General features: G+C 41.2%; 1 protein-coding gene across 5 annotated transcripts in view; it reads left to right on the forward strand.

The window, feature by feature from the left end:
- Window positions 1-21,374: 21,374 nt before the first annotated feature.
- Window positions 21,375-22,946, forward strand: part of fer (fer (fps/fes related) tyrosine kinase) — a 36,033-nt gene continuing 34,461 nt past the window's right edge. For all 5 annotated transcript variants that reach the window (XM_055874975.1, XM_055874978.1, XM_055874976.1 and 2 more), the window contains exon 1: window positions 21,375-21,498. The gene's annotated coding sequence lies outside the window, so the exon portion shown is untranslated. The remainder of the gene's footprint in view (window positions 21,499-22,946) is intronic.

The raw sequence follows: 22,946 nt of genomic DNA on the forward strand, positions 1-22,946 counted from the left end.
ATAGACAACTGAAAAACTTGACTTGAGCTCTAAGTTGTCATTGATGTGGATACTAACCCATATACACTTTTATCTTTCCATTACTTCCGAATAGATTTTTGTTTTAACAGTATAAGGAGTTAACTTTGAAGTTAAAACTTACCTCATAGGAATGTTTTGTCTCGTCTTGAGGTAGGTGTAGGTTTCTCTTTGACCCCTTGCGACAGAGATCACTGAGTCACCTAGGTGATCACTGAGAGATGGAGCCTTTGTCGTCTTTACCACAGGGCCTGTGGTGACGTAAGCAAAGGCTCCACCCGTTTCAGATCCAGTGGCGTGTATTCATGGATGCCAAGGGAAGACAGGCTTCCTCAAATAATTGACCAAGGAAAAAAGAAACAAACATATAAAATAATGTATCTTTTGTCTCTCTGTGTTTCATAATTTCCCTTCAATTCACAAGAGGCTGAATGTATCACACAGGAGAAAGCATCTGAGTGAGCGAAACAGTGGCCCTCTGTCTCTGTTAGGGCCATCTATCTGATGCTGTCTGGTCCAAACGAGTATGACAATGTTGCCGCCTGTAGCATTGAATGCAAGGGAAGCCAGTCAGAATTTGGCCTCCCTTGATAAAGAAAGTATACAATTATAACCAATCAGCGTTGAGCTAAACTGAGTGAGCTCAACTGTGAATGGTCCTGACACACCAACAAAAACGTGTCAAGGCCAGCTTGGATTTGGCGTCTCCCCTGTCAAATCACATTGAGACCATAGATCATTGACAGAAACAACTTGAATTGTTGCATCTCGTTGTGTTGTTGTCCTCCGGTGGCTAACTAGCTAGCTAGCTAAAATTGTTCCTTTCCTAAATTAGCCTTGCCATGGATGGAGATAGGGATTTGTACTTGTGATTTTACTTAATTCTCTGTACTGGCTAATGATTATAGCCTAGGACAACAAAAAATAAGTGTCTACTGTATGACAGAGTGATAGACCGTTTCGTCAACATGAAGAGAGGAGGATGGCATTGGCTTTTCTCTACAAGTAGGGTGAGTTAACATGTTTTTCTACTTGCACGAACGCACGCACACACAGAAATCAGAACCATAGACATCATATTTAGCTTACATTGATTGGACTAAATTGTTTTTGATATATTTTTGTTGTCACTGTATTCGACGAAGCATAGATGATTTGATGTTGAAGTTGAAATGGTGCTGGAATAGTTGAGGCAGCTCCTGTTTTCTTTGCGACTTGCGGTAGCTCTCCGTGGTTCTAAATTAATAGTTTAGTGGTCCGAAAATGTCGTTAACATTAACTTGCTTGACCATTCTGTAGGTGGTGAAATGAAATATGCTTTTTGTGGACTTCACCGGACAGATGTTGCTCTGGTTATGTGATGAAACAAAGGTGTGGTTGAATTTATTCTGTCACTGTGTCTTATTGTCTCGTCCTTTAGGCCTATACTGTAAATCACGGTCGCAAGGCATATATACTAACAGGATTTATTGAGCAAACAACGCAAATATCACAACACATAGATTGTAATACGGCTTTTTTTCCTGGCTTCCCCAGTGATTTTACCCACACACTGCTACTGCTCAGATCAGAAGATGGGTTCTGTGCCACAGGGGCCCATGAAGAGGGACCCCAGGCTGCTAAATGAGAGTAAACTGGGAAGTTCTGAAGCTATACTTATTTCTATTAAGTGAATTGAATTAGTGAAAATACTTAAGTAGTATATTTGGGTTTCTGTACTTTACTCTTTATATTTATGACAACTTTACTTTTACTTCACTACATTCTTAAAGAAAATCATGTACTTTTTACTCCCCACATTTTACCTGACACCCAAAAGTACTTGTTACATTTTGAATGCTTAGCAGGACAGGAAATTGGTCCAATCCACGCACTTATCAAGAGAACATGTGGTCATCCCTACTCCCTCTGATCTGGCGGACTCACTAAACATGATGTCTGAGTAAATGATGTCCGAGTGTCGGAGTGTGCCCCTGGCTATCCGTAAATTTTAAAAACAAGAAAATGTTGCCGTCTGCTTTGCTTAATATAAGGAATTTGTAATGATTTATACTTTTACTTTTGATACTTAAGTATATTTTAGCAATTACATTTACTTTGATACTTAAGTATATTGTGGCGTACAGCAGGTTAGCGGAGTCTACGTCACACAGCGATGGCTCCCTTTGCTGGATGTGCCAGGTCTCGACGGGTTCTCCCTGACCAGGACTAATTGGGGTCTGATTGTGGTTTGTGAGTAATCAACGGGCTGATTGCTCAACAGCTGGATGAGTCCCATAAAGCTTCACGACTAAGGATAAAGTATCACGACTAAGGATATGACCCAGATGTAGACACAGGAGGCGACAGGAAGTCCATACTGCACGATGAGCTGGGCCGTGTCCTTGGCTGAAGGTAACTTGGGGAAGGGGATGAAACGGGCGGCTTTAGAAAACCTATCCACCACTGTAGGGATGGTGGTGTTGCCATCATACGGAGGGAGACCAGTGACAAAGTCAAGGGATATATGGGACCAGAGGCGATGAGGAACAGGGAGTGGTTGAAGGAGGCCAGCCGGAGCTTGCCACGGAGCCTTATTCTGAGCACACACCATGAATGCGGAGAAGTCAGAAACTGTAATGGGCCACCAAAAGCGTTGTCGGAGGAAGGCCAGGGTTCGGCGGGAGCCAGGTTAGCTTAGAGGAATGAGCCCACTCCAGGACCGAGGACCGAGGACCGAGCCCCCTCCCCCTCAGTGTCCGTCTGGGAACATTGCGCCTTGCGGACTAGGCCCTCAATACACCAGACTAGTGTAGACAGAAGGTAGGGAGGATGGTCTGGCAGCGGAACTGTATAGGCGAGAGAGAGCATCAGACTTCACGTTCTTGGACACTGGGCGGTAGGAGATGGTCAAATTAAATTGTATGAATAACAGAACCCAATGGGCCTGCTTTGAGTTGAGGCGCTTAGCCGTGCAGAGATATTCTAAATTCTTATGGTCGGTCTACACCAAGAATTAATGTTCCGTCCCTTCAAGCCAATCTTGACCGCCAGAAGTTCCCGATTTCCTACATCATAGTTCCTCTCAGGGGGATTGAAACGATGGGACAGGAAGGCACAGGGATGCAGCTTTTGGTCCCGGGCAGACCGCTGGGACAGGACGGCCCCCACTCCAACATCAGAAGCATCGACCTCTACCACGAACAGACGGAACAGGTCCAGATGGATGAGGATGGGAGCTGTGATGAACCGATACTTCAGATCCGAAGACGCCCGGTCAGCAGCTGGGGACCACGTGAACGGAACCTTGGGAGAGGGGGGAAGCCAAGGTGCTGCAGTCCTGAATGAAGCGGTGGTAGAAATGTGCAAATCCCAGAAAACATTGAATCTGCACTCTGGACGTGGGTTGAGGCTAATCAACCACTGCTCTTACCTTGTCAGGATCCATCTGAATGTTCCCCACTGCGGTGACGTATCCCAGAAAGGAGATAGTGGAACAATGGAATTCACACTTCTCAGCCTTGACATACAACTGGTTCTCCAGGAGGAGCTGTAGGACTTGTGGAGGACATGCTCCTGAACCGAATGAGAAAAGACAAGGATGTCGTCGAAGTAAACGAACACAAATCAGTTCAACATGTCACGGAGCACATCATTGACCAGAGCCTGGAACATTGCGGGAGCATTGTTCAATCCGAATGGCATCACCAGATACTCATAGTGTGTTAAAGGCTGTTTCCCATTCGTCTCCTTTACGTATCCGAGCCAGATGTTAGGCGTTCCGAAGGTCTAACTTTGAAAATACAGTCGCCCCCCTGGAGAGGCTCATACGCAGAGGAGAGGAGTGGTAGCTGTTCTTTACTGTGATGTCATTGAGGCCCCAGTAGTCGATACACAGGCGCAGAGTTTTGTCCTCCTTCTCCACAAAGAAGAACCCTGCACCGTTAGGAGAAGACGAAGGACGAATGATCCCAGCAGCCAGAGAGCCCTCCATGTACTCCTCCATGGCCTTTGTCACCGGACCAGACAGGGAATAGAGCTGCCCATGAGGCGTCTCCACCGCAGGATAGAACCCGTAGCCCAGTTGATCAGGGAGTTGTGCCTCTGGAGCCATGACAATCCCAAAACCACGGGTGCATGAGCGAAAAGGATGAGGACCCGCCCGTAACAGACTTTCACTGTGGGACAGGTCTGGGAGGAACACAACATCTACAAGACCTATAAAGACAACTCGACTGATTTCAGTAAATCAATTTAAATGAATTTGCTTTAAAAAAACAATAATAAAACCAATAAAACTAAACATAAAAATGAGGAAAGGTACCATATTCTTAAGAGAAGGCTATAACTAATCTCAGGAGAAGTCTAGAGTGAGGGCCGTAAAATCCCCACTGACAATTGTATGTAAGCATTTATGAAAACTGTCCTCATGATCTGAGAACCACTGATAATAGCACAAGGTGCTATTGAGCACAATGTGTTATTTTATATGTATAGGAAGTAGCGGCAAGAAAAAAAAGAATGTTCAGTTAGCACTCCAAAGGGGAGTCTGTTTTTTTTTCTGCTAACCAGGTTCTTCGCTGGCCATGGCAGAACACTGACATTCCTGTCTTGCAGGAAATCACGCACAGAACGAGCAGTATGGCTGGTGGCATTGTCATGCTGGAGGGTCATGTCAGGATGAGCCTGCAGGAAGGATACCACATGAGGGAGGAGGATGTCTTCCCTGTAACGCACAGCATTGAGATGGCCTGCAATGACAACAAGCTCAGTCCGATGATGCTGTGACACACCGCCCCAGACCGTGACGGACCCTCCACCTCCAAATCGATCCCGCCCCAGAGTACAGGCATCGGTGTAACGCTCATTCCTTCGTCGATAAACGCGAATCCGACCATCACCCCTGGTGAGACAAAACCGCGACTCATCAGTGAAGAGCACTTTTTGCCAGTCCTGTCTGGTTCAGCGACGGTGGGTTTGTGCCCATAGGCAACATTGTTGCAGGTGATGTCTGGTGAGGACCTACCTTACAATAGTCCTACAAGCCCTCAGTCTACCCTCTCTCAGCCTATTACAGACAGTCTGAGCACTAATGGAGGGATTGTGCGTTCCTGGTGTAACTCAGGCAGTTGTTGTTGCCATCTTCTACCTGTCCCGCAGGTGTGATGTTTGGATGCACCGATCCTGTGCAGGTGTTGTTACACGTGGTCTGAAACTGAGAGGATGATCAGCTGTCCATCCTGTCTCCCTGTAGCGCTGACTTAGGCGTCTCACAGTACGGACATTGCAATTTATTGCCCTGGCCACATCTGCAGTCCTCATGCCTCCTTGCAGGGTGCTTAAGGCACGTTCACACAGATGAGCAGGGACCCTGGGCATCTTTCTTTTTGTGTTTTTCAGAGTCAGTAGAAAGGCCTCTTTAGTGTCCTAAGTTTTCATAACTGTGACCTTAATTGCCTACCGTCTGTAAGCTGCTAGTGTCTTAACGGCCGTTCCACATGTGCATGTTCATTAATTGTTTATGGTTCATTGGACAAGCATGGGAAACAGTGTTTAAACCCTTTACAATGAAGATCTGTGAAGTTATTTTGGATTTTTGCTAATTATTTGAAAGACAGGGTCCTGAAAATGGGACATTTCTTTTTTGCTGAGTTTATGCACGCACGCACGCACGCACGCACGCACGCACGCACGCACGCACGCACGCACACACACACACACACACACACACACACACACACACACACACACCAGGCCTCTTTGCTTAACATCATGGGAAAATCAAAAGAAATCAGCCAAGACCTTTGTAGACCTCCACAAGTCTGGTTCATCCTTGGGAGCAATTTCCAAATGTCACGTTCCTGACCTGTTTTCCTTGTTTTTGTATGTGTTTAGTTGGTCAGGGCGTGAGTTGGGGTGGGCATTCTATGTTATGTGTTTCTATGTTGGGTTAAATGTGTTGCCTGATATGGTTCTCAATTAGAGGCAGGTGTTTGACGTTTCCTCTGATTGAGAACCATATTAAGGTAGGCTGTTCTCACTGTTTGTTTGTGGGTGATTGTTCCTGTTCCTGTGTCTGTTGCACCACACGGGACTGTTTTGTGTTTTCGTTCGTTTGTGTAGTCTGTACCTGTTTGTGCGTTCTTCGTGTCTATGTAAGTTCTCAAGTTCAGGTCTGTCTACGTCGTTTTGTTGTTTGAGAAAAGGGCCTTTGAATGTTTTTCCAAGTGTTTTTCGTGTTCGTCTTGTCTTTAATAAATATTCATTATGTCATCAAACAACGCTGCATTTTGGTCCAACCCTTACTCCTTCTCCTCATCCGAGGAGGAGGAATTAGACAGCCATTACACCAAATGCCTGAAGGTACCATTTTAATCTGTACAAACAGGTGTACGCAAGTATAAACACCAAGGGACCATGCAGCCGTCATACCGCTCAGGAAGAAGACGCGTTCTGTCTCCTAGAGATGAACGTACTTTGGTGTGAAAAGTGCAAATCAATCCCAGAACAACAGCAAAGGATCTTGTGAAGATGCTGGAGGAAACCGGTACAAAAGTATATCCACAGTTAAACGAATCCTATATCGACATGACCTGAAAGGCCGCTCAGCAAGGAAGATGACACTGCTACAAAACCGCCAAAAAAAGGCAGACTATGGTTTGCAACTACACATGGGGACAAATATTGTACTTTTTGGAGAAATATCCTCTGGTCTGATGAAACAAAAATAGAACTGTTTGGCCATAATGACCATTGTTATGTTTGGAGGGAAAAGGGGGAGGCTTGCAAGCTGAAGAACACCATCTCAACCGTGAAGCACGGAGGTGGAAGCATGTTGTGGGGGTGCTTTGCAGCAGGAAGGACTGGTGCACTTCACAAAATAGATGGCATCATGAGGGAGGAAAATTATGTGGATATATTGAAGCAACATCTCAAGACATCAGTCAGGAAGCACGTGTGGACCTGAATTGTGATAACTGCAGGGGCCAAAACAAGAACAAGTTTGTGCTCTGGTATTGTGCCAAGCTCCACCACAATCTGGACCTTCACTTCCTGATCACAGGCCACACCAAGTTTGCCCCCGACTGGTGCTTCGGCCTCATCAAGCAGCGCTTCCGAAAGACCAGAGTGAACACTTTGTTTGAGATTGCTGGTGTTGTGAAGGACAGCACTGTGACAGGGGTCAACATCTCAAAGCTGGTTGGACTGGAGGTGATAAGGTGCTGGTTGAAAGCTACGGCCTGCAACAACATCTGACTCTGTACTTCAGGCTGCTGCCACAGATCAAGCAGTACCAGCACTTCAGGTGAAAATCATTTTCATTGCATTGTATGAGGTTATTATTCTTATATAAACTTGGGAGGTGAATTGATGTTGTGCAAGGTTGTAATGTCTTCTGATTTTTTTGTTGTTATTCCGTTTTACAGCTTCGATGCTCTGGAGCCTGGTGTTGTCGTCGCCAAGGAGTGTTCGGACTCAGTTGGGACCAGCTTCGCAAAGCTGACAACCTTCCTCCCATAGATGGTCTGCCTTTACAAGCACCATCTGCACTGGACACAGCTAGACAAACGTATCTTTTTGACAAGATCAGGAGTTTTGCGACGACAAGGCTATGGACATCACATGCCCTGCACCAAAGTCAAGGGCAGGACAGAAACAGGCTCTCCGAGTGTAGATTAATTTGTTCATGCGTGGTTTGGACGGACCAGTCATCAGCACTATCTGCAGTGCCTCTATTCAAATGACTCTCCTAACACACACGCCATACGTTGCTGCTACTGTTTTGGGGGGGATATCTGTACATGACTTTACTATTTATATTTTTGGCAACTTTTACTTCACTACATTCCCCAAAGAAAATAATGTACTTTTTACTCCATACATTTTCCCTGACACCCATTTTGACAGGAAAATTGTCCAATTCACACACTTATCAAGAGAAGATCCCAGGTCATCCCTACTGCACTTGATCTGGCGGACTCACTAAACACATGCTTCGTTTGTCAATTATGTGAGTGCTGGAGTGTGCCCCTGGCTATCTGTCAATAAAAATAAAATAGTACAATTGGGCCATCTGGTTTAATACAAGGAATTTGAAATGATTCATACTTTTACTTTTACTTGAGTCATTTTCTATTAAGTTGTCTTTACTTTTACGCTATTACAATTTTAGTAATTTTTCCACCACTGGATGTGGCTGGGGGTTATAGCATTTCTTTCACATGACCCATCAATTTAGACAAGTGTGTCTGGGTAAGTGTCATCTAATATTTATCTGGACACTTTCTGTTTACCTGGAATTTTTCCTTATTCTAGACTACTACCACTTTTAGTCTCTATCTTTACTACACTACTCACTATTAGACCTCACATGTGAATCCTTAAAGAGATGGGTGGGGCTGTCTTAAGAGGGTGTGAAAAATGCTGAATGGGTGTAAAGGAGAGCTCTCCAGTAGGTACCAAAACATTCAAAGGCCCTTTTCTCAAAAGTAAGTTTACAAGTTTATCAACTTTCAAAGCAGAATTACTTTCCCATTGTTCCTCGAAATGCAGTGTATGATATACCATTTTACTTTTTACCAATGTAAAAAAAAAAGAAGCTAGACTGAATCCAGGTGGTGAGTCACATTCACATATGGAAACAATGTTCCCTTCTGACCTCATTTGCCCTATTCTCTTTCTGATATTCTGCACAGCAACAGGGACATGTGATAGACAAGCCTGACTTCTCCCCTCTCTGGGCCCCAGGTGACTGAGACCCATATGAGGGAGGAAGTACAGTCACCAATAGAGTCTGAAGGGAAACAAACAGTTCAACAACGAATTTAGTATAGGGAAGGGAAATTGTAAGAGTAGGATGGAGGATCCGTGCTGGGAACCAAAAAGCAGTGTAGTGAATGGTTCAGTACCCCCCCCCCCCCCCACCAATTATTTTGCCAAACAGAAGACTGGACAAGATAGACAGATGGAGATTTCCCTGCGGATGGGACACTGAGCACAGAAAAACTGGTATCTGTGAGAGGCCAACTTGAAGAGAAAGATTCAAGAAAAAGAGGAAGCCTGACTGGCCTTTCTCTGAGGGGAACTCTTTCATAGGGACCCCCTTTGTATCCGCCACTGAAAAATCCTCCACCAGCAGACGGAGATGGTGGTCTTCCACCCCCTCATAACCCACTTGGGGGTGGGGGTGGGCCTGTGCCCGGTGGAGGAACCGTGGGATTAGGAGCTGTTGGAGGAGCTGACAATACCAAGAAAATAAACAATTGAAACCATGCCTGTAGTATTACACGATAATTCACACATTGATTGGCTAAAAGATGTACCTGAAGAACTGTGGGCTAAATCAAAGACCGACATTGGACACATGAAAGAAGCTGTGCCAGTTGTGGTTAGGGCTGTTATGGTGACCAGATTAACGCCGTACCAGCAGTAAGTCACGACCGCAATAAAATTCCACGTGACTGTTGATTCACGGTAACTAGGCTTAACAGCCATCAAGTCACTAATGGCCTGGTACTCGAGGCTCTATTGTTCTTCTAATCACTCTGACATCAATGCAAATGCAGTCGAAAATAAAACACTTCATGATTGAATTTGAATAATCTGCAAAGATGGCAATAGCAGAAACAAACATTTTTGAAAAATCTGGTGTATTGATTTACCTTGATTTAACCATGCCTTCCCATATGGACAGAAGAGAGCAGAAGAGCTGAGCAGTCCCATCAGGCCCAGTTTGTCAATAACAGGTGGAAACTGATTCTAAAACACTGTCAGGGATATTGTTTGAAAACCAAAGACAACTGCAGCCATTTGCCGAATATGTGAGAGGAAAATATCTGTTAAACACGCAAACACCTCGAATCTGAGAAGCCACCTTCGAATTAACCACCGTGCAAAATGTGCTGAACTCAGAGGAACCTCTGCCACAACAGATTCAACAGGTGGCAACAAAACGTGTGGCCAGGGGCAGCTGAGTTGTTGCTCAGGCGTTCTCCTGGGTGGAGAAATACAAACGAGACAGCAACAAATGGCAGAGAATAACTGACTTTATGAGTCACTACTTGGTAAGGGAAGTGGTTCGTTTTCATACAGTTGAAAAGCAATCATTTAAATAATTATTGCAGGAAATGGACAATCAGTATGAGTTACCATCGAGAGCATTCTTTCACGAGCGGCTGTTCCCAATATGTAAACTCAGCAAAAAAAGAAATGTCCTCTCACTGTCAACTGCATTTAATAATCACTACAAAGGGTGCTTCAACAAAGTACTGACTAAAGGGTCTGAATACCTTTTTTTTTAGCAAAAAAAATCTTTAAAAAATGTTTTTGCTTTGTCATTATGGGGTTTTGTGTGTAAAATGAGACGGGGGGGTCAGTTTAATCAATTTTTGAATAAGGCTGTAAAATAAAATGTGGATATAAAAAATCAAGGGGTATGAATACTTTACGAATTCAAAAATATAAACCCAACATGCAACAATGAACAATTTTACTGACTTACAGTTCATAATCTATGGATTTCACACGACTGGACAGGGGCGCAGCCATGGATGGGCCTGGGAGGGCATAGGCCCACCCACTCAGGCATTAGGCCCAGCCAATCAGAATGATTTCCCCCCACAAAAGAGCTTCATTACAGACAGAAATACAGTACTCCTGTTTCATCAGCTCTCCAGGTGGCTGGTCTCAGACAATCCCACAGGTGAAGAAGACAGATGTGGAGGTCCTGGTCTGGCGCAGTTACACGTGGTCTGCTGTTGTGAGGCCAGTTGGATGTACTGCCAAATTCTCTAAAACGACTTTGAATGCGACTTATGGTATAAAAATGAACATTCAATTCTCTGTCAACAGCTCTGGTGTACATTCCTGCATTCACCATGCCAATTGCACACTCCGTCAAAAACTTTAGACATCTGTGGCATTGTGACAGAAAACTGCACATTTTTGTGGCCTTTAGTGTACCTGTGCTTCATATTTTTGTTCAATATATACAGTCAATGTTGTCATACACTGTAGCCTATTGATGTTTGCTTTCTCACCAAACACAAGGAAGAAAGAGGGGTATATATGGAGCACAGTGCATGTAAGATGTATGTGATTTGTTGGACATTGGCACTTGCGTGTACAGTTCCTTCAGATAGTATTCGCACCCCTTGACGTTTTCCACATTTCGCGTTATAGGCGGAATTTCAAATGGATTCAATTGAGATTTGTCACTGGCTGACACACAATACAACAAAGTCAAAGTGGAGATGTTTTTAGAACTGTTCACACATTAAAAAAGGAAAAGCTGAAATCTCTTGAGTAAATAAGTATTCAACTTTGTTCAGGCAAGCCCAAATCAGTTAAGGAATAAAACTTTGCTTAAAAAGTCACGTAATAAGTTGCATGGACTCACTGTGTTCACTAGTGTTTAACGTGATTTTTGAATGACTACCTCATCTCTGTAAGGACCTTCAGTCAAGCAGTGAATTTCAGATTCAACCACAAAGACCAGGGATGTTTTCGTTGGAGAGAGTCTCTTCAATGTATGGGGAAAGGTGCATTTATTCCCGGGACACACCCAAGCCCAAGTGTGTCCCATTTCGTTGACAACCCTCCCGGCTCCGCCCACCGACATCCTATTAAGAAAAACAAGAGCAAAGAGAAAGAATTTGGCAGACAGAGTGGGAGGGTCATCACACGTGACTGTACGTTAGCAAGCAAGGGATAAGAATGTTGCCAGCGAGTATGGCAATGGAACATTTAGAACAAACGACTGGGTCGCGTCTAGAGATACTGAACAAAAAAGACTGACTGGGTCGCGTCTGTAGCAACCGAAATGATAGAACAAACAACCAGCCGGCTTGGGTAGCAACCCTAGATTTGTGTCTATGTGTCATATTGCGGAAGGATGAAATAGTATGAATAAATTAATCAAAATAACATTATGAAAATATGTCAATCATTATTTGATTATGTTGGTAACCCGTTGTATAAAAGTGATAATGCCCTCGAAGCCGGTGTTAGGAGGATATATTGACACTGTTTGCCGACTTTGTCTCGGGCCTAACCCCCATGGCAATATATCCTCCAAACACCAGCTTTGAGGGCATTATCACTTAATTGGATGGTGTATCAATACACCAGTCACTACAAAGATACAGGCGTCTTTCCTAACTCAGCTGTCAGAGAAAAAGGAAGCCGCTCAGGGATTTCATCATGAGGGCAATGGTGACTTTAAAACAGTTGGAGAGTGGCTGTGATAGAAAACTGAGTATGTATCAACAATGTTGTAGTTTCTCCACAATGTTAACCTAATAGACATTGCAACAAGGCACTAAAGCAACATTGCAAAAAATGTGTCAAGGCAATTCACTTTTTGTCCTGAATACAAAGTCTTATGTTTGGGGCAAATCCAATACATTACTTAGTACCACTCCATATTTTCAAACATACTGGTGGTTGCATCAGGTTATGGGAATGCTTGTAATCGTTAAGGACTGGGGAGTCTTTCAGGATAAAAAAAACTATGCGTTAAGCACAGGCAAAATCCTAGAGGAAAACCAGGTTGTCTGCTTTCAACCAGACACTGGGAGACAAATTCACCTTTCAGGAGGTCAGTAACGTCAATCACACAGCCAAATTACACAAGTTGATTACCAAGAAAACATTGAATGTTCCTGAGTGGCCTAGTTAAAGTATTGACTTGAATCGTCTTGAAAATGTAAGGCAGACTTAAATGGCTGCCTAGCAATGATCAACAACCAATAGAGCTGGATGGTATTTAAAAGGTGCAAATATTGTACAATCCAGGTGAGCAAAGCTCTTAGAGACCTAGCCAGAAAGACTCAGAACTGGAATTTCTGCCAAATTTGAGTCCAACATGCATTCACTCAGGGGTGTGAATTGTTACATTCCTCAGCAAGAAAACCAAAAATGTCTCTCAAACAGAAGGGGGAATTAACAAAGTCACTGAACAACAACCAAAAGGAAACAGGTGGTGTTTTATGAGGGGTTCTGAAAGACACTCATGAGGATGTTCACTGACAGTTGACAAGGAACACCAAATAGATCATCACTAAATGTGTCCAAAAAGAGGAACACAAAAGAAAAAGCCACACTAAACTCCTTTCAAGTCAGCTGAAGCACTAGGCCAGCCACTCTTAAATAGCACCTGGGCCAGCACCAGGTGAAACCCCTTCTCATTAACGAGATGGCAACCAGCACAGGTGTAACACATGCTGACTAAGGAGGTGACACCAATCGGTATCATATTGTATATTTTTGTTGGACAAGTTTGCTCACCACCAACAGAAAACAACTTCCATTGCACAACATAACCAACTTGTTAAATATAAATATGGTGTCTACTGGCTGTCAACAATTAAATATGAGATAAAACACACTTTTGTTTCTTGTGTATATATACACTACTGTTCAAAAGTTTGGGTTCACTTAGAAATGTCCTTGTTTTTGAAAGAAAAGCAAATTTTTTGTCCATTAAAATAACATCAAATTGATCAGAAATACAGTGTAGACATTGTTAATGTTGTAAATGACTATTGTAGCTGGAAACGGCTGATATTTAATGGAATATCTACATAGGCGTACAGAGGCCCATTATCAGCAACCATCACTTCTGTTTTCCAATGGCACATTGTGTTAGCTTATCCAAGTTTATCATTTTAAAAGGCTAATTGATCATTAGAAAACCCAAATATGTTAGAACAGCTGAAAACTGTTGTTCTGATTAAAACTTCTTATGGCTGCAATCCCATTAACGGGATAGATATGACAAAAGCCAGTGAAAGTGCAGATTCAAACAACTTCAAATTCAAACAACAGAAATCTCATAATTAAAATTCCTATCCCACCAAAGTGTCCGATTTCAAATAGGCTTTTCAGCGAAAGCATCACAAACGATTATGTTAGGTCACCACCAACTGACAGAAAAATTCAGCCATTTTTCCAGCCAAAGAGAGGAGTCACAAAAAGCACAAATAGAGATAAAATGAATCACTAACCTTTGATGATCTTCATCAGATGACACTCATAGGACTTCATCTTACACAATACATATATGTCTTGTTCGATTAAGTTCATATTTATATCTAAAAACCTCAGTTTACATTGGCGCCATGTTCAGAAATGCCTCAAATATCTGGAGAAATTGCAGAGAGCCACGTCAAATAACAGAAATTTTCATCATAAACTTTGATGAAAGATACATGTTTTACATTAGAATTAAAGATACACTTGTTCTTAATGCAACCGCTGTGTCAGATTTCAAAAAGCTTTACGGCAAAACACAATATTCAATAATCTGAAAACAGCGTTCAGCCACAAAAGCAAGCCATACAGTTACCCGGTAAATTGTGCAGTCAACAAAACTCATAAAAAGCATTATAAATCTTCACTTACCTTTGCTGATCTTCATCGGAATGCACTCCCAGGACTCCCACTTCCACAAGAAATGTTCGTTTGGTTCAGTAATGTCCATAATTTACGTCCAAATAGCTATTTTTGTTAGCGTGTTTGGTAAACAAATCCAAAGTCAGGAAGCGCATTCACTAAAAGCTGACGAAATGTCCAAAAGTTCCGTAACAGTCCGTAGAAACATTTCAAACGATGTATTGAATCAATCTTTAGAATGTTTTTAACATAAATCTTGAATAACGTTCCAACCGGAGAATTACATTGACTTCAGATGAGCGATGGAACAGAGCTCCCTCTCATGTGAACGCGCATGGTGAAAGCATGGTCAGGTCATGGCAGACCTGACTAATTCCCCTCTCATTCGGCCCCCCTTCACAGTAGACACATCAGACAAGGTTCTACAGACTGTTGACATCTAGTGGAAGCCGTAGGAAGTGCAAACAGATCCGTATCCTACAGTGTTTTCAATAGGCGATGAGTTGAAAATCGACCAACCTCAGATTTCTCACTCCCTGTTTGGATTTTATCTCAGGTTTTTGCCTGCCATATGAGTTCTGTTATACTCACAGACATAGTTCAAACAGTTTTAGAAACTTCAGAGTGTTTTCTATCCAATACTAATAATGATATGCATATATTAGCAACTATGACTGAGGAGCAGGCCGTTTACTCTGGGCACCTCTGTGCACCTTTCATCCAAGCTACTCAATACTGCCCCTGCAGCCATAAGAAGTTTTAAAAAACTGGCCTTCTTTAGACTAGTTGAGTATATGGAGCATCAACGTTTGTGGGTTCGATTACGGGCTCAAAATGGCCAGAAACAAAGACCTTTCTTCTGAAACTTGTCAGTCTATTCTTGTTCTGAAAAATGAAGGTTATTCCATGCGAGAAATTGCCAAGAAACTGAAGTTCTTGTACAATGCTGTGTACTACTCCCTTCACGGAACAGCGCAAAGTGGCTCTAACCAGAATAGAAAGAGGGGGAGGCCCCATGCAACATTGTACAAGATCACCTTTCCTACATGACTTGTCAACAGATACAGTATCGCCTGTCTTTTTATAAGATATAGGGAAGATGTAGTCAAATACTGTATGGAAAATTACATTTACCATCTATTATTATTACCATCTTTCTATTCAGCACTTCAAAAAGAAGAGTTTTGAAATGTATGTCTTGTATTTTTTTCTATTGGATTAAATGGTAGTTAAAATGACTAAATCATGAGCCTATCATTTCTGGTAACAAAACAAAATGTTATCTTTGTGAAACCCCAATGAATACACAATGAGAAGTTCTGAACATAAGATAGGGGCATTACAAGTGTTATCATTTTAGAGTTTGGTACTTAGAATATTTTTAAAAAACAACTTACATTTGAAAAATGTGCCAAAGTGATTGAAAAAAATTCTATTAAACAGCCTCATTTGGAGGATGCATAATTTATTGCAGCCTGAAAAAACAGACCAGTCAGGGTTGGGTAGGTAACTTTCGAATGTAATCCGTTAGTTACTTGTTACTGTCACGTTCCTGACCTATTTATGTTAGTTTTTGTGTGTTAGTTGGTCAGGACGTGAGGTTGGGTGGGCATTCTATGTTATCTGTTTCTATGTTGGTTTTGGTTTGCCTGGTATGGCTCTTGATTAGAGGCAGGTGGTTTGCGTTTGTCTCTAATTAAGAGTCATATTTAGGTAGGGCATTCTCACTGTTTGTTTGTGGGTGGTTGTCTCCTGTGTCTGTGTCAATGTTTGCACCATACGGGACTGTTTACGGTTTGTTCATTTCATGTAGTCTGTTCCTGTTCATTTCGTTCTTCACGTTGTATGTAAGTTCGTCGTTCAGGTCTGTCTACTTTCGTTTTGTTATTTTGTATCATTTTCAAGTATAGTTCGTTTTGTCTTGTTAAATAAATTCATCATGTCATTTCAACGCGCTGCACCTTGGTTCAATCCCTGCTCCTCCTCTTCTGATGAAGAGGAGGAGGATTATCGTAACAGTTACCTGCCCAAAATTGTAACTTTTGGATTACCCAAACCCAGTTATGTAATCTGATTACTTTTGGATTACTTTCCCCTTAAGCAGCATTCGAAGAAGACAAAAATAATCCATCAAATGCAGTTGGTGTGTCATGATAGTGGCCTCTGATTTGTGGTCAGACTCGTTCAGGTGGAACAAACTTTTTTTTTTGCTGAATTTAATGTCGTTGAGAAAAACGTAATGTTTCATAATGTATTTTTTCCACAAACATAATTTCTGAATTTAAAAGTATTACAAGATATAATCATCTAGTTTTCAGTATCTGTAATCTGATTACAATATGTTTTGCTGGTAACATAATTGATTACAGTTACAGCATTGTAATAAACTCAGCAAAAAAAGAAACGTCCCTTTTTCAGGACCCTGTCTTTCAAAGATAATTCGTTTAAATCCAAATAACTTCACAGATCTTCATTGTAAAGGGTTTAAACACTGTTACCTTTGCTTGTTCAATGAACCATAAACAATTAATGAACAATTAATGGTTCAATTCAGGAAAAAAAACATTTGAAACCAGTGGACAGCCAGTGAAAAAGGCACTTTTGCAACAGCTGCAAAGTGTGGATCCCGGCCTATGGAATAAAAGTGGGGCTTTTATTTCTCAATCTAATTCATGCTGATAATTTTTTTTATCCATAGGCCTAATGGATACATGCTCAAACTCGCACACTTTTGATAGTCTTAAAGGGGCAATCTGTAGTTGTTACATGCATTTTTGGACTTATAAATTATATATATTAATGTAAAGATATAATTGAATCATATTATTATATGTAGTAGAAAGTGATGGTTTAGAAGAAGAAGCCTACACAACCAACCCATAAAGTAAAATTTAACATCCATATATGGCCAGTTATGTAAACTTTAACATTGATTTATCCTGCAATAGATAGTTACCAATAGTTCAATTGGTAACATATATTTTTGTCTTCTTCTAATGCCTCTTAAGGGGAAAGTCATCTAAAAGTAACTGTAATCAGATTACGTTACTGAGTTTGGGTAATCCAAAAGTTACGTTACTGATTACAATTTTGGACAAGTAACTAGTAACTGTAACAGATTACATTTGGAATGTAACCTACCCAACCCTGTGAATTATAATAGAGTAGATTAGTTTATTATGTCATATGTCATATGCACAGGGTTGCAGATGTAATTGCTTGCAGGGTACAGTGAAATTCTCATGCTCTAATGCTCTGAGCACGGTATATCAGCACCAGGGCATGGCTAGATTGGGTCCAGCTTTTGTCAAATTAACTTAAAAAGTGGAAATGTTTTGCATTTAAGCTAACCCTAACCCTTTTTCTAACCTTAACCTAATTCTCCTAACCTGCTACATTAATTATTCTAACCTGCTGTGTAAGTTCTCCTAACCTGCTACGAAAAGTCAAATCTGACATTAATTTGACTTAAGCTAGACCCCTTCTAGCCATAAGCTCAGCACCAACCTGCTACACTTAAGCAATAAGGCCTGAGGGGGTGTGGTATATGGCCAATATACCACACGACGCAACGCAGAGTGCCTGGATACAGACCTTAGCCGTGGTATATTGGCTATATACCACAAACCTCCGAGGTGCCTTATTACTATTATAAACTGGTTACCAACATAATTAGAGCAGTAAAAATAAATGTTTTCTCATACCTGTGGTATACGGTCTAATATACCACGGCTGTCAGACAATCAGCATTCAGTGCTCGAACCACCCAGTTTATAGCATGCATTATAGGAAAATAATGCACAATTTTGAATGCCCTTAAATCCAATCAGAAACGAGTATTCAACGGTGCCCTGGTATCAATAGCAATAATTTGAGCTGCACTTGATTTGGCTGTGCCATGTATAATGGAACCACGTCCGAAAAGTGCAAACTCCAATGTCAGTCAAGCCATCTCAAAAACTTTCAAGCATTTTACATATTATTTGACCTATATCTTAATACTAAGAGCAAATAGAGCTTCAACAGGGATCAAGTGGTTTAACATAAAACAAGTAATGTTTCCAAAAAGAGTAATGTTTCCAAAACTTTACACCTCAGGGCCTTTGACAGTGTCAAAGGCTCTGACGATCACCTTGCCAGAAAACATGAAAACGATCAATGCCAAGTTATTTTGCATGGGTAATAGTCACAAACTCTGAATTAGTATTTATTAGAAAAAAGTTGTAAAACAAAGGCTGGGCACAGGTTTAGTTTGACTGAACTAGGATATGATACATGATATTTTAAACCATTAGAGGGTGCTACTACCTTCATGCAGGAATAAGTGTTAATCTATGTGCAGTGCTTTAAAGGCGCAGTGCAGTCATAAACGTGATTTCCAGTTTTGTTTAATTATATTTCCACACTATGAGGTCGAAAAAACACTCTGAAATTGTGAAAATTATGATAATAATGGTCTGGGGCTGTTTTTCATTGTTCGGTCTAGCTCCCTTAATTCCAGTGAGGGGAAATCTTAACGCTACAGCATACAATGACATTCTAGACGATTCTGTGCTTCCAACTTTGTGGCAACAGTTTGGGGTAGGCCCTTTCCTGTTTCAGCATGACAATGCCCCCATGCACAAAAGTGAGGTCCATACAGAAATGATTTGTTGAGAACGGTGTGGAAGAACTTGACTGGCCTGCACAGAGCCCTGACCTCAACCTCATCGAACACCTTAGGGATGAATTGGAATGCCGACTGCGAGCCAGGCCTAATCTCCCAACATCAGTGCCCGACCTCACTCATTTTCTTGTGGCTGAATGGAAGCAAGTCCCCGCAGCAATGTTTCAACATCTAGTGGAAAGCCTTCCCAGAAGAGTGGAGGCTGTGTTAGCAGCAAAGGGGGGGAACAACCCCATATTAATGCCCATGATTTTTGGAATGATATGTTCGAAGAGCAGGTGTCCACATATTTTTGGTCATGTAGTGTATATGGTCCCAGTCCCACCCCTGGGAACTTATTTATGGAGTATGTAGTAGGCAACATTACTATTGTAGTCTCTTTCAACTGATAGTGTAAACATAAGGCTATTATAATTGATGATAAACATGTAACTGATAAGACTCTCACACCAAGCAATAGGCCAAGAGAGTTATCAGTTTGTTCCTTATCAATTATAATTAATAGGAAATCCTTACAGTATGCCTGCCTACTTTACAAATATCTCTATAGAATTTTGTCATACTCCATGCAAGTAGTAAGATTTGATGAACATTGGGGCTTGCAGAAAGTATTCACACCCCTTGACTTTTTCCACATTTTCCGAATTTATAATGGATTAAATTTGAGATGCTGTGTGACTGGCCTACACATAATGTAAAAGTGGAATTATGTTTTTAGAATTGTTTACAAATGAATTAAAAAGGAAAACCTGAAATGTCTTGAGTCAATAAGTATTCAACCCCTTTGTAATGGCAAGCCTAAATAAGTTCAGGAGGAAATATTTGCTTAACAAGTCACATAATAAGTTGCATGGACACAACCTTATTGATGTCACTTGTTAAACACACTTCAATCAGTGTAGATGATTGACCACTGTGTGCAATAATAATGTTTAACATGATTTTTGAATGACTACGTCATCTCTGTATCCAACACATACAATTATTATCTGTAAGGTATCTAAGTTGAGCAGTGAATTTCAAACACAGATTCAAGCACAAAGACCAGGGAGGTGTTCCAATGCCTTGCAAAGAAGGACACCTACTGGTAGATGAGTTAATAAAAAAAACAGACATTGAATATCTATTTGAGCATGGTGTTGTTATTATTTACACTTTGGATGGTGTACCAATACACCCAGTCACTACAAAGATACAGGCGTCCTTCCTACTGTAACTCAGTTGCTGGAGAGGAAGGAAACTGCCCAGGGATTTCACCATGAGGTCAATGGTGACTTTAAAACAGTTACAGAGTTTAATGGCTGTAATGGGAGAAAACTGAGGATGGATCAACAACATTGTAGTTACTCCACAGTATTAACCTAATTGATCGAGTAAAAAGAAGGAACCCTGTACAGAATTGTTTTTAATCATTCCAAAACATGCATCCTGTTTGCAATAAGGCACTAAAGTGAAACCGCAAAACATGTGGCAAAGAAATCAAATTTATGTCCTGAATACAACGTGTTATGTCCTGGGGAAAACACAACACATCACTGAGTACCACTCTTCATATTTTCAAGCATGGTGGTGGCTACATCATTTTATGGGTATGCTTGTCATCAGCAAGGAAAATTTAGTTTTTTAGGAGAAAAACAAACAGAACAGCACAGGCAAAATCCCAGAGGAAAACCTGGTTCAGTCTGCTTTCCAACAGACACAGAGACAAATTCACCTTTCAGCAGGACAATAACCTAAATCACAATGCCAAATATACCCTGGAGTTGCTTACCTAGACAACATTTAATGTTCCTGAGCGGCCTAGTTAGAGACTTTAAATGGCTTTAAATGGCTGTCTAGCAATGATCAACAACCAATTTGACAAAGCTTGAAGAATTTTACAATCAAAATATTTTACAATTCAGGTGTGCAAAACTCTTAGACTTAGCCAGAAACATTCACAGCTGTAATTGCTGACAACGGTGATTCTAACATGTATTGACTCAGGAATGTGAATAATTACATAAATGAGATATTTCTCATTTCATTTTCAATAAATTTGCTAACATTTCTAAAAACATGTTTTCACTTTGTCATTATGTGGTATTATATAAAGATGGGTGAGAGAAAAACATATATTTCATCAATTTTGAATTCAGGCTGTAACACAGCAAAATGTGGAATAAGTCAAGGGGTATGAATACTTTCTGAAGGCACTGTATATCAGGATCAGAGCTGTGTAATTTAACCATTTATCTTTCTTTCTAAAACACAATATTTTACACACACACACACACACACACATACACACACACGTCATAATCCTATGGTACCAGTACAGAGCTCAAGCGGAAACCCCTCCCGAATCCCAACTCAGGCAGCGGAGCAAAAGAAAAGAAGAATACCAAGGAATCAGGAAACACTGAGAAATAGTAGAAGAGAAAAGAAACTATCAGTATAAAGTGAGTGCAATCTGTCATTGATTGTATCAACTGTCTATTTGAATGGAATCGACATGTAGATGTGATATTTGCTAGAGAACGAACACTCGAGAAAGGGTTTAGGAGTTTTTTTTCCTAAAGAAAAAAACGTCCAGCCAGACACCCGACATTATTAGCAGGAATAGCAGTTTACCTAGCGGGTTAGCTAGCAAGCTAATAAAAATACGGATAACTTAATTAGCCATGATATTATTATAGCGACCTTTTATAATACATAGCTGTTTATCACCCGTAAAATAGTCACTGTGGGTTACGTTACCTAGCACGCTAACGCTAAAATAGTTTTCTAGTTAGCAAGCTAGTTTGCCAATGTGAATCAGATTATGTTCAGATTTAGCTAGTTAACCTACTCTTGCTAGCTAACTAACTACTGGACTGTACTTGGTAAGAAGAGGCACCGCAAGGAGCTTTGGCTGATGTGTTGTTCTAGCTAGCTAGCTAGCTAATGCCTTTGCTTTGCTGCATAATATTAACAAAAACTTTCCTCGGGATGGGAAACATGTAACGTTAAATAGCCATTTTAGGTGAAACGGTTAAAATTATGTCAGCTTTCAAATAGTTAATCATGATTGTTATTGTTTTAGCAGAAATGGTTTTGACATATGACAACTTGTTTGCATTATAACCAGTATTACTGGGTAAAAGTTCAATGCTGTGAAGTACTGTATTATGAATTGCCACAAAATGGGCGGAGGGAACGGATGCAGTTACAGCAAACCTTATCACAGCCAACTAGTCCAATAGGACTTGACAAAACCTTTTGTCACACTCAACCAGCTGTGTCCAATAATCTCTCCCATCATAGATAGCTAATGTATTTCATTTGCCCAACGAATAGCCTAACTACAGTGTTTGCATACACCTACATTAATACACAGAGGTTAGAAATGCAAATCCAGACAACAATATATCATCATCAGTTGTTTCATGTCAGGGACACTGTTTGTCTGTCAGCCTTGAGTTCCATGACCTTTTCATGCCACACCAGTGAGAAGAATGAGGACATTCCTTTACTAGACTGCTCGCTCAGATGGGGTATTCAAGTAGCAGTACCCCCCTACAGACCCTGTTCTGTAGCACACAGCAAATCCTTGTTGAGTTTAGCTAACTCCCACTGATGATCTCCTTCAGCGGCCCACCACCACCCACTCTAATTGTGTTATTGCTGGTGAGAGAGTATTGTAACAACATCACATGAAGACATTTCACTGTCATACTCCTGTGTGCAAGTGTACAACCACACTGTTTGACTCATTCGTAGCACACATTAGGGAGGAAAAGAACCCAAATGTGACAAAAAAACAACATTGTGGCCCATTTGACACCCATTTACTGTGACTGTTCCAGGCTGCATTAAATCATGAAAATAGTCCGGGCATTGCACCTTGCTCGTCCCTCATTTAGGTCAA

This window comes from Salvelinus fontinalis, chromosome 21, assembly GCF_029448725.1.
Source record: "Salvelinus fontinalis isolate EN_2023a chromosome 21, ASM2944872v1, whole genome shotgun sequence".
In the NCBI taxonomy this organism is placed as follows: Eukaryota; Metazoa; Chordata; class Actinopteri; order Salmoniformes; family Salmonidae; genus Salvelinus; species Salvelinus fontinalis.